We start from the raw sequence: 12,692 nt of genomic DNA, 5'->3' as shown, positions 1-12,692 counted from the left end.
CGGAGACCCGGCCCTGCCCCAGGCCCCCTGAATCCTCTGGGCGGCCCTGGGAAAGGCTTTCTAATCCCGCCTGCTCCTAGGGTTAGTTTCTCTCCTTTGGGGGCATGGGGAGGGGGTCCATTGGCCCCAGGAGCGGGGAGTCCATTCATGTCAGCAGACGTTGGATGAGGCGCTGGTGTGGGATTTCCTCGTGGGTCTGCTATGGAAACTCTTCTGCTCTCTTCCCACCGAACTGCCCTGCCCTGCCCTGGCAGAGCAGACAATGACTCAATGGACCCTGACTGTAATGCAGAAAGGCCCTATGGAGGGGGACGGGCTGGATCATGGGATGGGAAATTGGATGTGGGGCATATTCCCCTTTCAGGGGTGCCGGCTCTGATCCAGCCCCACAGCAGGGGACTGACTGGCTCAGTGAGGGGTGGGGAATTGGTCATGGGGCCGTTTAAAACCTGTGACATGGTTTCTAATCTGCAGTGATTACTGCCTCTGTCTTAGGGCTTAAGGGGAGCAGTGGGGTCTAGTGGTTACATGAAGGGGAGCTGGGAGCCAGGACTCCTGGGTTCTATCCCTGGCTGTGGGAGGGGAGTTGTGTGGGATGGTTCTTGGGGTAATCAGGACTGTGAGTGACCTTGTTACCCCTGGCCTCCAGGTTAACAGCAGCTGCCCCCGAGTCTCCTGGAATTGCTCCCCTGTGACACCTAGTCCCTGCTGCTGGCTACTCACAGAAATCCCACCTCCTCAGCCCTCAAGGGAGCAGCGTACCCCTGTTTTCCGTTAACCCACTGTGATGGTGTCGCACCAGCCCTCGTGTGCACAGTGAACAAAACCAAGAGAGGGTTTATTGTGCTTCTCGTGGAAACAAGAGAGAGCCCCCGATACCGAAGGGGACAGGAGCAACCCAACTCAGACGCTGCCAGATAGGGCCGACACTCACTGATAGTTCCCATGTCTGGCCAAGCAACAGGTTTCCCCTCCCAGAATTCATCCCGTTGCAGAGCTGGCTGGCAGACTAGGATCCAGGCCTTCCTGAAATTCCTCCGCACCCCAAGACGTCTCCTGTGGGAGAGGCTGCAGACGGTCTTCTTCTGCCCTGCGTTATGCTGATTCTTCTGGCTGTTTCCCATGGCAGTCAGCGCGAGCACCGGCCGGTTACTATGGCCATCTCTGCCTCCATGTGGGTTTGGTTGTTTGTGTCTGGCTTTGACGGGTTCCCGTGGACGGTTCTGGGATGGGGTGAGGGTAGAGAACTGCGCCATGAGGCTCACTGCCAGGAGTGGCACATGACTGGGGTTGCCAGCCTCAGGGCAGGCTGGCTGAAACAGGGCAGATGCCCAGACTGGTGATGTGTTCTGTGATTAGATTTCACCATGCCCATACCCTGGAGCCACGGACAGTCCCCTACACTCCGGTCTGTCCACCAAGAGAAACCAGACTTAGTGATAAGCGGTCATGGCACCAGAACTCTCCACATTCACGGTCCTCCCTGTCCCTAGAGACTAGTGACTTAGGCCTTGTCTCACCAATGAGCTTACAATGACACAGCTGTACCAATGCAGCTGCACCGCTGTAAGATCGCTCATGTAGCCGCTCTATGCCGACGGGAGACAGATCTTCCATTGACATAATTCAACCACACCCAACGAGCAGTGGTGTCTATGGTGGCAGAAGAAGCTCTCCTGTCGACATAGCGCTGTGCACACCGCTGCTTCTGTCGGTGTAACTTGTGTCACGTCAGGATGTGTTTTTTTCACACCCCTGAGCGACATAAGTTATACTGACAAAAGTGGTAGTGGAGACATAGCCTTACTCCGGATCAATTGGTACCTAGATCTTACACCAAAGATAATGCCTGCAGCCAATTCTGTATCCATGGTACGCCCACACCCTGAATACTGTGTGCAGATGTGTAGACGAGCGGACTCACCCCTGCAGTGCCTCCTGCTGGTGACTCCTGGGAATTAGCTCGATTCCAGCGCTGGAGCGCCCTCTGCAGCCCAGTGATCTGCCTGTCCTCTGGCCCCCGTGTCCCTCCCTGGACCCGGTGCCCTCTTACCTGTGGTGTTGCCCCTTGGCAGTAACCCCTCAGTCTTAGGGTCTCCCCTCCTGGGGAACCCCCACCCACTATTCCCACCTCACCTCAGTATATGGCTACTGCCAGTCATTGTCTAGCCCCCACGCCCTGGGGCAGACTGCAGTATCAGCCTATTCATCATTGGCAAGGTTGGGTTTGGACCTGCTGCCTAGGCCTACCCCTGGGCTGCCCTCTGCAACTCCTAGTACCTCTTAGCCCAATGCTAGGCCGCAGCCTGGGGCTTTCCAGGCTGGAGCTCCCCTGCTCCTCTGTCTTTCCCCAGCCCTGTTCCACTCAGGTATCTTGTGTCTAGCTCCCTGCAGCCAGGCCCTTCTTCCTCTATAGCTAGAGAGAGACTGTTTGGGCTCCTGGCTCCCAGCCTCTTATAGGGGGCAGCTGGGCTTGGTTGGGGCATGGCCACAGCTGAGCCTGCTTCCCCAATCAGCCCAGGCTTCTTGCCCCAGCCACAGCCCTCTCCTGGGCTGTTTCAAGCCCTTCAGGGCAGGAGCACGGGACCACCCTGCTACACGATGTGGTTGCCCCATCCCAAAAAATATATATTGGAACTGGAAAAGGTTCAGAAAAAGGCAACAAAAATGATGAGGGGTATGGAACAGCTTCTGTATGAGGAGAGATTAATAAGACTGGGACTTTTCAGCTTGGAAAAGAGACGACTAAGAGGGATATGATTGATGTCTATAAAATCATGACTGGTGTGGAGAAAGTAAATAAGAAAGTGCTGTTTACTCCTTCTCATAACACAAGAACTAGGCGTCACCAAATGAAAATAATAGGCAGCAGATTTAAAACAAACAAAAGGAACTATTTCTTCACACAACACACAGTCAACCTGTGGCACCCTTTGCCAGAGGACGTTGTGAAGGCCAAGACTATAACAAGGTTCAAAAAAAGAACTCGATAAATTAATGGAGGGTGGGTCCATCAATGGCTATTAGCCAGGATGGGCAGGGACGGTGTCCCTAGCCTCTGTTTGCCAGAAGCTGGGAATGGGCGACAGGGGATGGATCACTTGATGATTCCCTGTTCTGTTTATTCCCTCTGAAGCACCTGGCATTGGTCACTGTTGGAAGACAGGAGACTGGGCTAGATGGACCTTTGGTCTGACTCAGTCTGGCCATTCCTATGTTCTTAATAAATTATCTAAAGGTTTATGAACTAGGAAAAAGGAATACGAGAGTTATTTCCAGGTTAAAGCAGGCAGATATACACACCCTGATGAGATACCATCTAACTCCGAAGAGCGCCAGAGCTGTACTGGTCTGTCAGTTCAAAGTGTCTCTCAGGGCAGCCCATGGGGAGCTCTGGTGCTAGTTTGGTAGCTCTTGCCCACTCAGACATCAAACAGCCCAAAAGACATAAAATTATCTTGTGGCTTCCTTTTATTGACATCATTCAGCGTCCAAGCCCACTGCACGTCCTTGCACGTCACATTTCCCAGCGGCCAGAGGCCTATTAACCAATGTTTTGTATTGTAATGGTCTGGGATGGCCCATCTGATTTTGATAGTCCGTCTGGATGGATGCCAGAAGGGGTGGCGGACAATTCCCATGCCTGGGCTCCCAAGTTCAGAGCAAACACTTTCAATGTTATTAAGCAAAACGTTCATGTTTCCCTATAGCCTGGAACACAGACACTGCATGTGAGATTGATGCAGGCAGCAACGTACAAGCATTTCATAGACTAAATGCTAAATATGTTCTTGTAAGACTCATCCCTCTTTTGAGTGAAACTAACACACAGGTGAACAGTCTGTTCTCCAGCCAGGAGTTTGTTAATTCTTAGCTAATGTCAGCTGCCTGGACCTGCCAGTGTCTCACCATGTAGTCCATAATAAAATTATAATAATAATTAGAGATATACCTATCTCCTAGAACTTGAAAGGTCATTGAGTCCAGCCCCCTGCCTTCACTACTAGGACCAATTTTTGCCCTAGACCTCTAAGTGGCCCCCTCAAGGATTGAACTCACAACCCTAGATTTAGCAGGCCAATGCTCAAACTACTGAGCTATCCCTCCCGCTGCCGTTAGCTAGCCAGGGAGGGCTGACAGCTCCCTCCAATGTGAAAGGCCGTCCCCAGGCCATGAGATCCTCTGGATCAGGGCTGCCCAGAGGATTCAGGGGGCCTGGGGCAAAGCAATTTCGGGGGGCTCTTCCATAAAAAAAATGGCAATACTATACAATACTATATTCCCATGGGGGCCCCTGCAGGGTCTGGTGCAAATTGCCCCACCCCCTTACCACGCAGCTCTGAGCGGGGAGGGGCTCAGGCCCCACCAGAGCCATGCTGCAGCTGTCCAGGGACGCTCCTGGATGCGCTGAGGCTCCGGGAGAGGGGTGGAGATGGGGTCAGGTTGGGCTGGGGCCAAGGAGGGAGCCTCAGCCATTCTCGTGGGGGCCCCTGTGGAGCCCAGGGCCTGGGGCAAATTGCCTCAGCCCTGCCCTGGATGGTCACTCCAAGCCCATTAGCCATAGGTGCCAGCATAGAGACATTATCCCTGAACTAGTACCTGTACGCATGGCTTGCAGGGAGCATGGAGACTGACAAGTTACCAGCTTTCAGTAGAGGCCTCACACACTGCCCTTCAGGGCTAAACACCAGGGAAGCAGTATCAGAGGTGTAGTGAGTTTGTCAGGTCTGAGACAGGACTGGCTTGTGAAGGACAGTGAACACTTCACTGATTGGCACCAATGGGCCTCTGGGTCACGGCGCGCTGGGAGCCAGGACTGCTGGGTTCTATCCCTGGCTCTGGGATGGGAGTGGGGTCTAGTGGTTAGAGCAGGGGGGGTCTGGGAGCCAGGACTCCTGGGTTCTGTCCCAGTTCTGGGAGGGGAGTGGGGTCTAGTGGTTAAGGGGTGTGTGTCTGGGAGCCAGGACTCCTGTATTCTATCTTAGCTCGTGGAGTGGAGTCTAGTGGTTAGAGCAGGGGGGTTTGGGAGTCAGGACTCCTGGGCTCTATCCCTGGCTCTGGGAGGGGAGTTGTGTCTAGTGGTTAAAGGAGAGGGGATGGGGTCTGGGAGCCAGGACTCCTAGGTTCTATCCCAGTTCTTGGAGGGGAGTGGGGTCTAGTGGTTTAGAGGGGGCGGGGGGATGGGAGGCAGGACTCCTGGGTCCTACCCCTCTCTGTGCTGTGTCATTTCCCCTCTGGTGCTGCAGAGTTGTAGCTCCCAGCTGTGCAGCATCACACGTGCTGCCACATCCCGTTTGCTTGGTCACAGACTCACTGGGGGGCTTCTCAGAAACCCTCCCGCCGCGGTCGCTGTGATCAGAGCTCACGGCTGCTCTGCCCACCCCCATCCTGTTCACGGCGGGGCCACCCTGAGAAAGATCAAAGGGCCCCGTTCCCACCCGCCACTGAGATCCGTCAGCGTCACCCCCAGCGCAGAGCCCCAGGCAGGGAGCAGAGCGTGGGTGGGGCCAGGTAAGAGCCCCAGATGTGCCCAGCTGTGAGCCAGCACCCAGAGCAGCCCTGGATCCTGCTAGGCATGTGTCCACCGGGACCTTTTCCATTCAGTGGTGCATCATCCATCCAGCTGTGCAGGGACCTGCTGGGCAGCATCCATCCAGCTGTGCAGGGTCCCCGGCTGACGCACGGCCTGTCCTTCCCCCAAGCCTGTGTAATTGGCTGTGGTTGGAAACTGAGACGCCTGAGCCCTGCACGTGTGTGCATGACCCTGAGGTCCCTCCCCCCCAGCCTCGATCAGTCGGCAAGAGCAAACGAGCAAATGCCCATTTACCAAAAAAGTCCGGTGCGCCCCCCTAGCAGGGCATGGAGGAACGTGTGTGGGAGAGGGTGGCGACACAGGGTGTCAGGCAGCAGGGCTTGGGGGTCAGCCCCAGGTAGAATGGAGCTTGGAGGGGTTAGGGGCCAGCCCCAGCCCCTGGCAGCGGTGTGGGGAGCTGGGGCGAGGGAGGAGCCAGCCCCTGTCCTGGCAGCAGCATATGGAGCTCGGGGAGGTGGGGGCCAGCCCCTGGCTGCGGCATGGGGAGCTGTGGGGGAGGGGTCAGTGACAGATTTAGAGTTAATGGGGCCCTGTGCTCAGCTTCATTTTTGGGGCCCCTCCTTGGGACCCAGCCAAGAAAAAGACCATTCTCTCTTCTCTCTCCCCCGACCCCGTTTTTCATTCTTTTTTTCTTCATCCTCCTCCTATAAGTAATAACAAGTCAATGAAAACAAAGTGAGGTAACTTGATTGTTTTTTTCCACAGACCACTTGAAAATCGCTGGGGGTCTCAGTGGGCCACTTCATGATCTTTCCAAATATTGTTTGTACTGTTAGCTAACTATTGCAAAGTGCTTTGGATAAGGGAGGGCAGGGGGCTGGGAATGTGTGGCGGGGGTGCAGGAGTCAGGGCTGGGGATGCAGGGTCTGGCCAAGAGTTAGGGTGCAGGAGGGAGCTCAGGGTTGGGGCAGGAGGCTGGCATGTGGAGTGCTTACCTGGAGCAGCTCCTGTTTGGTGCAAGGGGTGCAGGTGGGAATGTATGTGTTGGGGGGTGAAGGAGCTCCCATTTGGTGCTCAGGGTGGGGGTGGTGCAGGAGTCCGGGCATTGGGTGTGGGGCTGGGGATGTGTGGGGGTGCAGAGTCAGGGCAGGGGGCTGGGGGTGTGGGCTGGGGTCATGGGGTGCTCCCAGCCACCCACCCTGGCCCCTGCCCTGAGCAGCTCACGGTGGGGGGGGGTATGTGTAGGGGGAGTGCGGGGGCCCCACCTTTGCTCTGCTCTGCCCCAGTTCCACCCCCTGATCCAAGGCCCCCTGCCTCTTCTCCACCTCCTCTCCCGAGCACACTGGGACCTTGCTTCTCCCCCTCCCTTCTGGAGCGCCAGAAAACAGCTGTTAAGTGGCTGGGGAACCGCTGGGAGGGTGGGGGAGGAACGGGACCACGGCTCGCTCGGGGAGGAAGCAGAGAAGAGGCAGGGGAGGGGGGAGCATTAGGTTGGACTAGTTGGTGCGACTGGAACCTGGTGGGATGATTCCCATGACTGGACGGTCAAAATCAATGGTTATAACCTATTCAGGAAGGATCAAGTGGACAAAAGGAGGGTGGGAGGGGCACTCTATGTTAAAAATGGCACCACCTGTTTCCAAGTGACAGATACCATGGAAGTAAACGATCCTTAATGCTTATGGATTGATGTTCTAGCAGATAAAGCACAAGAGGGTATATCAGTTGGTGTCTGCTACAGAGAACCACATCACACCATGGCAGAGGATGAATGGCTCCTTCTGCATTTGTCTATAACATGAGTTAAAAAAGTCATCCTAGGTGACTTTAACAGAAGGACATTTTCTGGAGTGCTCATCCTGTCGGGATGTTAATTCTAAAACATCCTCAGAATTAATCAGTATTATAGATGATTTCCTAACTCAAAAATTGTTGCATTCACCATGGGGGAGTTTGTCCTGGGCCTTGACTTGACAGATAAAGAGGAACTGATCACAGAACTAGAAATTAATGATACCTTAGGTGTGGCTGATTACGGCTTGATCACATTTATAACGTGCAATCAGAGCAAAGTCCAGCCCAGTGCTTTTAGAGGGCCAGTTTGACAAAGCTGAAAACAATTCAGAGCCAAATCAGCTGCAAGAACTTAACCAGAAAAATGTGACTACTAATTGGGAATTTACTCCTGGGGGAATTCTGCACAGCTGCTGATGGGCAGAATTCATGCGTCCCGCACATTTCTGCCCAAGAAGTTCTGCAGTTCCACCTTTCACCCACCAGAGGCCGCTTTGGTGCCAGAACAACCAGCTGCATGAATGCAGACGGCGGATCTGTTACCACAGCGGCCTCTGGTGTCAAAAGGTGGAACTGCAGCACTTCTGGGGCAGTTGCATTTTGGCGGAGGTGGGGGGGTGGGGGGAGGGAGTTTCTGCATTAATATGCCTAGTAAGGAATCTATTTGTAAAAAAAAATTATTCCCAGAATCTTCTTTTTTGGTCAATATTGTTACAGACATGCTGGCTGATAAATATTTTGAAGTAAATTACCAAAATAATTGAAACTGGCATGATTATGTTGTTTTATTTTGACAAATACAATATGCAAAAGTTTGCAGAATTTTAAAATATAGTGAGCAGAATTTTTAATTTTTTAGCACTTTTTTGGCACAGTATTCCCCTAAGAATAGGAATTGTTGCAGAAGACTTTACTAGATGCCTAAAAAGCTACAATCAAGGAAAGAGCCTGTGTTAGTAAAAAAATCAACCTGTGGCTTCCTTTTATTTTCTTCATTCAGCTTGCAAGACCACAGTGCTTCCTTTCAGGTAGCATTTCCCAGGAGGGAGATGGGCATTCACCAATCCTTTGTAAAGTGACAGTTTATGATGGCCCATCTAATTTGGATAGTCCTTCAGGGTGGGTGGGGAAGGGGGTAGAGGGGAAATTCAAGTGCCTGGGTTCCCATGTTTAGAGTCAGTGCTATAAAGCAAAACTTACCCTTTTCCTTCTAGCCTGGAATACAGACATTGCACGTGAGATAGCTGCAGACAGGAACTTGGCAGCATTTCACAGTCTGAACACTACCTACACTCCTGCCAGACTCATCCCTCTTTTGAGCAAAACGAACACGCAGGTGAACAGTCTGGTCTCCAGCTATGAGTTAGTTAGTTAGCGGTGCGGGCCAAGGGATGTGCTGGCCGCTGCTTCCCACAGCCCCCATTGGCCTGGAATGGCGAACCGCGGCCAGTGGGAGCCGCGATCGGCCGAAGCTGTGGACACTGTCCTGGCACACCAGCGGCTTTCCCTGACGGGCCGCGTGCCAAAGGTTGCTGATCCCTGGTGTACTCCAGGGAGGACTGACAGTTCATTCCCGTATGAACGGGCCGTCCCCAAACCATGAGATTCGCAGGGCGGTCACTCCAACCCCATTATCCCTAGGTGTTAAGATAGGGACGCTAGCCCTGAACAGGTACTTGTACGCGTGGCTCCCGGGGACTATGAGGCTTGACAAGTTACAAGCTTTCAGTAGAGCCCTCACATGCCACTTCTCAGGGCTAAATGCCAGGGAAGCGGTGTCTGAGGTGTAGTGAGTTTGTCAGGTCCGAGACTGGAGTGGTTTGTGAAGGACAGTGAACACTTTGCTGGTTGGCACCAATGGGGTCACAGGAGGATGGGAGCCAGGACACCTGGGTTCTATCCTTGGCTCTGCTGTGTCATTTCCCCTCTGGTGCTGCACAGTCACAGCTCCCAGTTGTACAGCGTCACAGAGGCTGTTCCATCCCTTTCGCATGGTCACAGACTCACCGGGGGGCTTCTCAGAACCCCCCTGCCATGGTTGCCATGATCAGGGCCCATAGCTGCTCTGCCCAGCCCACCCTGCTCACGCTGGGCCACATGAGAAAGATCAAAAGGCCACGATCCCACCCACCACCGAGATCAGTGGCCGTCACCCACGGCCCCCACCACAGAGACATGGGCAGGGAGCTGAGTGAGGATGGGGCCAGGTGATTAAGAGCCCCAGATGTGCCTAGCTGTGAGCCAGCACCCAGAGCAGCCCTGGATCCTGCTAGACACGTCCCCACCAGGGTCTTCTCTGTCCAGTGGTACATCATCCATCCAGCTGTGCAGGGACCCAGCTGGGTAGCATCCAGCCAGCTGTGAAGGATCTCTGGCTGACGCACGGCTTGTCCTTCCCCCCAGCCTGTGTGCTTGGCTGTGGTTGGAAACTGAGATGCCTGAGCCCTGCATTTAGGTGAATGTGTGAGTGACCCTGAGGTTTCCTGCTCCCTTGATCTCCCCCAAGCTGAGTCTATAAAGGCCCCAGGGCTGAGGCAAATACACCGTCCCTGTACTGACTGCAAACATGCAGATACAGATCTTGCTCCTGCTCCCCATGGCCTTTTTCCTGCCCTCAGGGACTTGGGCTGGTGAGTATGGCTGGGATCGGGGGCCCTGAGGCTTTAAGTTCAATGGCAGGGTCTCAAGGATGGGGTTCAGTGGGTGGTATCTAGGTGCCTGTGACAGTCTGTACCCCTATGTTCACCCCTTTTACAGGACTATGATACGTTTTATACAAAGCATGTCTTGTGAGATATCATCTAAAAGCTCATAATTTGCTAATCACTATTTTCCTGGTAAAATACGTGTGGCATGTAAAGTTATACGTTTCTACTGCATGGCGTTACTACAACATGTTCCAAGTCTGGGGAGCATCCACAAACCAGTTCCCCAGAGACAAAACGCCCACTGACAACTCAGCCAGGTGTCAATGTATTCAAATGGACCATCACCTGGCTAAGTGGCCATTCTTGGGAAGGAAAGAGGACATGGGTGAAAAATTTACATCTTGTCAAAGACACATCTTGGGTTCCTGGCCGCACAGACTTTCAGTCTCCTGAACCTCACCTGGAGATGATTTTCGAAGAAGGGAAAGAACTAGAAGAAGGGGGAGCAGGCGCCCCAAATGAGGTCTCCCTTTCTCTCTACCCACGGAATTCACAACACCGGAAGTGCAAAGGAAGCAGCATTGGACTGGGAGAGGGATCCTGATTGCAGGCAATTCAGCCAGCAAGATTGCAGAAACATGTGCTGAGAGAGATCTCACGGGGCACAGTTTGTATGAAATTTATCACCGTCCTGTCAAGGGGTGAAAACAGGGGTAGTGACTGTCACAGGGGATTGGGTCATGCAGCACTGATACCGATCAGTGTCACCCACATCCCATGTGAGGAAGAGCTGGGGAAGGGTAGAAATAATCCTTTGGAACAGTGACAGCAGCAGCGAGCTGCCCTCAAGGGTAAAGACCCCATATGACTGTGCCCCCCCTAAGGCTTTAGGGACATATGCTTATGCATGTGTATATGACATAACTGGAATATGTTTTATGCTGCAAATGCCATGTAACAGAGCTCTGTAAATGTTATGATCTACTTAATACATTCCTCCTATTTGTATGCATGTACCATTTTTGTACTTAAAGTTAGGAATATTGGCTGTATACCTGCCTGATTTCTAAGTAAGCTTTTTAAGGCATTTGGTCAGCTTCTTTAGAAAGGAATTTGCAAGTTAAGTGCCCAATCAAGAAGCATTTAATGCACAATGGATCTTGGAAGGCTCCAATCCACATAAGAAGTCTACTTGAGGATGTTCAAGGAAGCATGTGAACCATGATTGCTACCCTTTAAGAAACTCAGTCATGCAGGGACATGTGACTTGCCCATGTGACTCCAAAAACTCCATCTTGGAGCTGGAATTTGATAGGAAAGAGGAGGGGTTCTCCCTCCACAAGAGAAAGTCTATTTAAGCCTGTGAGAGACCCCTCCATTTGTCTTCAGCTGGCTAAAGAGAGAGACTCTTCACCCCCAAGGGATACCTGAAAGAGACTGGAACAAAGGACAGTAACTACAGGGGGTGTGAGTGATTGCTGGGCCTAGACTAGAAGGAGGCTAGTCTGTAAAAAGAAGTTTACTGGGTGAGATTTTTATCTGTATTCAGTTTCTTAGACATAGACTGGCGTGTTTTATTTTATTTTACTTGATAATTCAGTTTGTTCTGTCTGTTACTACTTGGAACCACTTAAATCCTACTTTCTGTATTTAATAAAATCACTTTTTACTTATTAATTAACCCAGAGTATGTATTAATACCTTGGGGGAGGGGGTGAGCAAACAGCTGTGTATATCTCTCTATCAGTGTTATAGAGGGTGAACAATTTATGAGTTTACCCTGTATAAGCTTTATACAGGGTAAAACAGATTTATTTCGGTTTAGACCCCACTGGGAACTGGGCATCTGAGTGTTAAAGATAAGAACACTTCTGTAAGTTGCTTTCAGTTAAGCCTACAGCTGTTAGGGGATGTGGTTCAGACCTGGTCTGGGTTTGCAGCAGTCTAGCGGGTCTGGCTCAAACCAGGAAGGGCACTGAAGTCCTAAGCTGACAGGGCAGGAAGGCAGGGGCAGAAATAGTGTTGGCACATCAGGTGGCAGCTCCCAAGGGGGTTTCTGTGATCCAACCCATCACACCCCGTGTCCCATTCTCCACTTCCTGAGCCAGCCAGTCCCCTGCCCTTGGGCCATATCAGAGCCCGCACCCCCAAGAGGTGAATGACTTCCAGCAACTCAGGTATCAAAATTGGAAACAGGAAGCCCAGTTGTGCTGGGTTCCAGATGTTGCACAGCTGTTACCGTGTTGCTTTCCAAAGCATGAACTTTCCACATCACTGAAAGAGGCAGGGGCCTGTCAACTAAACCCCAGAGGATCTATTTTCCTTTTATCTCCCAAGGCTGTCCTCTGGGGTGCACTCTGGCTAACTCTGGGTTGGGGGGTGGTTGTCTTAAGGCTGAGACTGTCAGAGGTGCCTGGGAGATGAAACCATTTATCTGAAACCAGAGGGTCCAGCTCCTAGGGAGAAGATAGGCCAATGCTATTGTTGGGGGTTGGGTTAAACCTTGAAAACCAACCAATATGAGGTCCTAGTGCAATGCTCTAGATAAGTGGGTGAACGCCATCCTTGGGTGTGTAAGCCAGGGGAGGTAGGGTCACTTCTGGATATGGGCTTGGTGAGACCACAACCGGAAACTGTGTCCAGTTCTGGTGTCCACACGTCCAGCAGGATGTCGTCAAATTGGAAAGCAGTACAAGAACAAGCCAAGATCTGGAGAC

The sequence above is a fragment of the Mauremys reevesii genome, linkage group 13 (genome assembly GCF_016161935.1).
Source record: "Mauremys reevesii isolate NIE-2019 linkage group 13, ASM1616193v1, whole genome shotgun sequence".
NCBI classification, from domain to species: domain Eukaryota; kingdom Metazoa; phylum Chordata; order Testudines; family Geoemydidae; genus Mauremys; species Mauremys reevesii.
The sequence above is the reverse complement of the archived record's forward strand: the minus strand, read 5'-3'. Positions refer to the sequence as shown.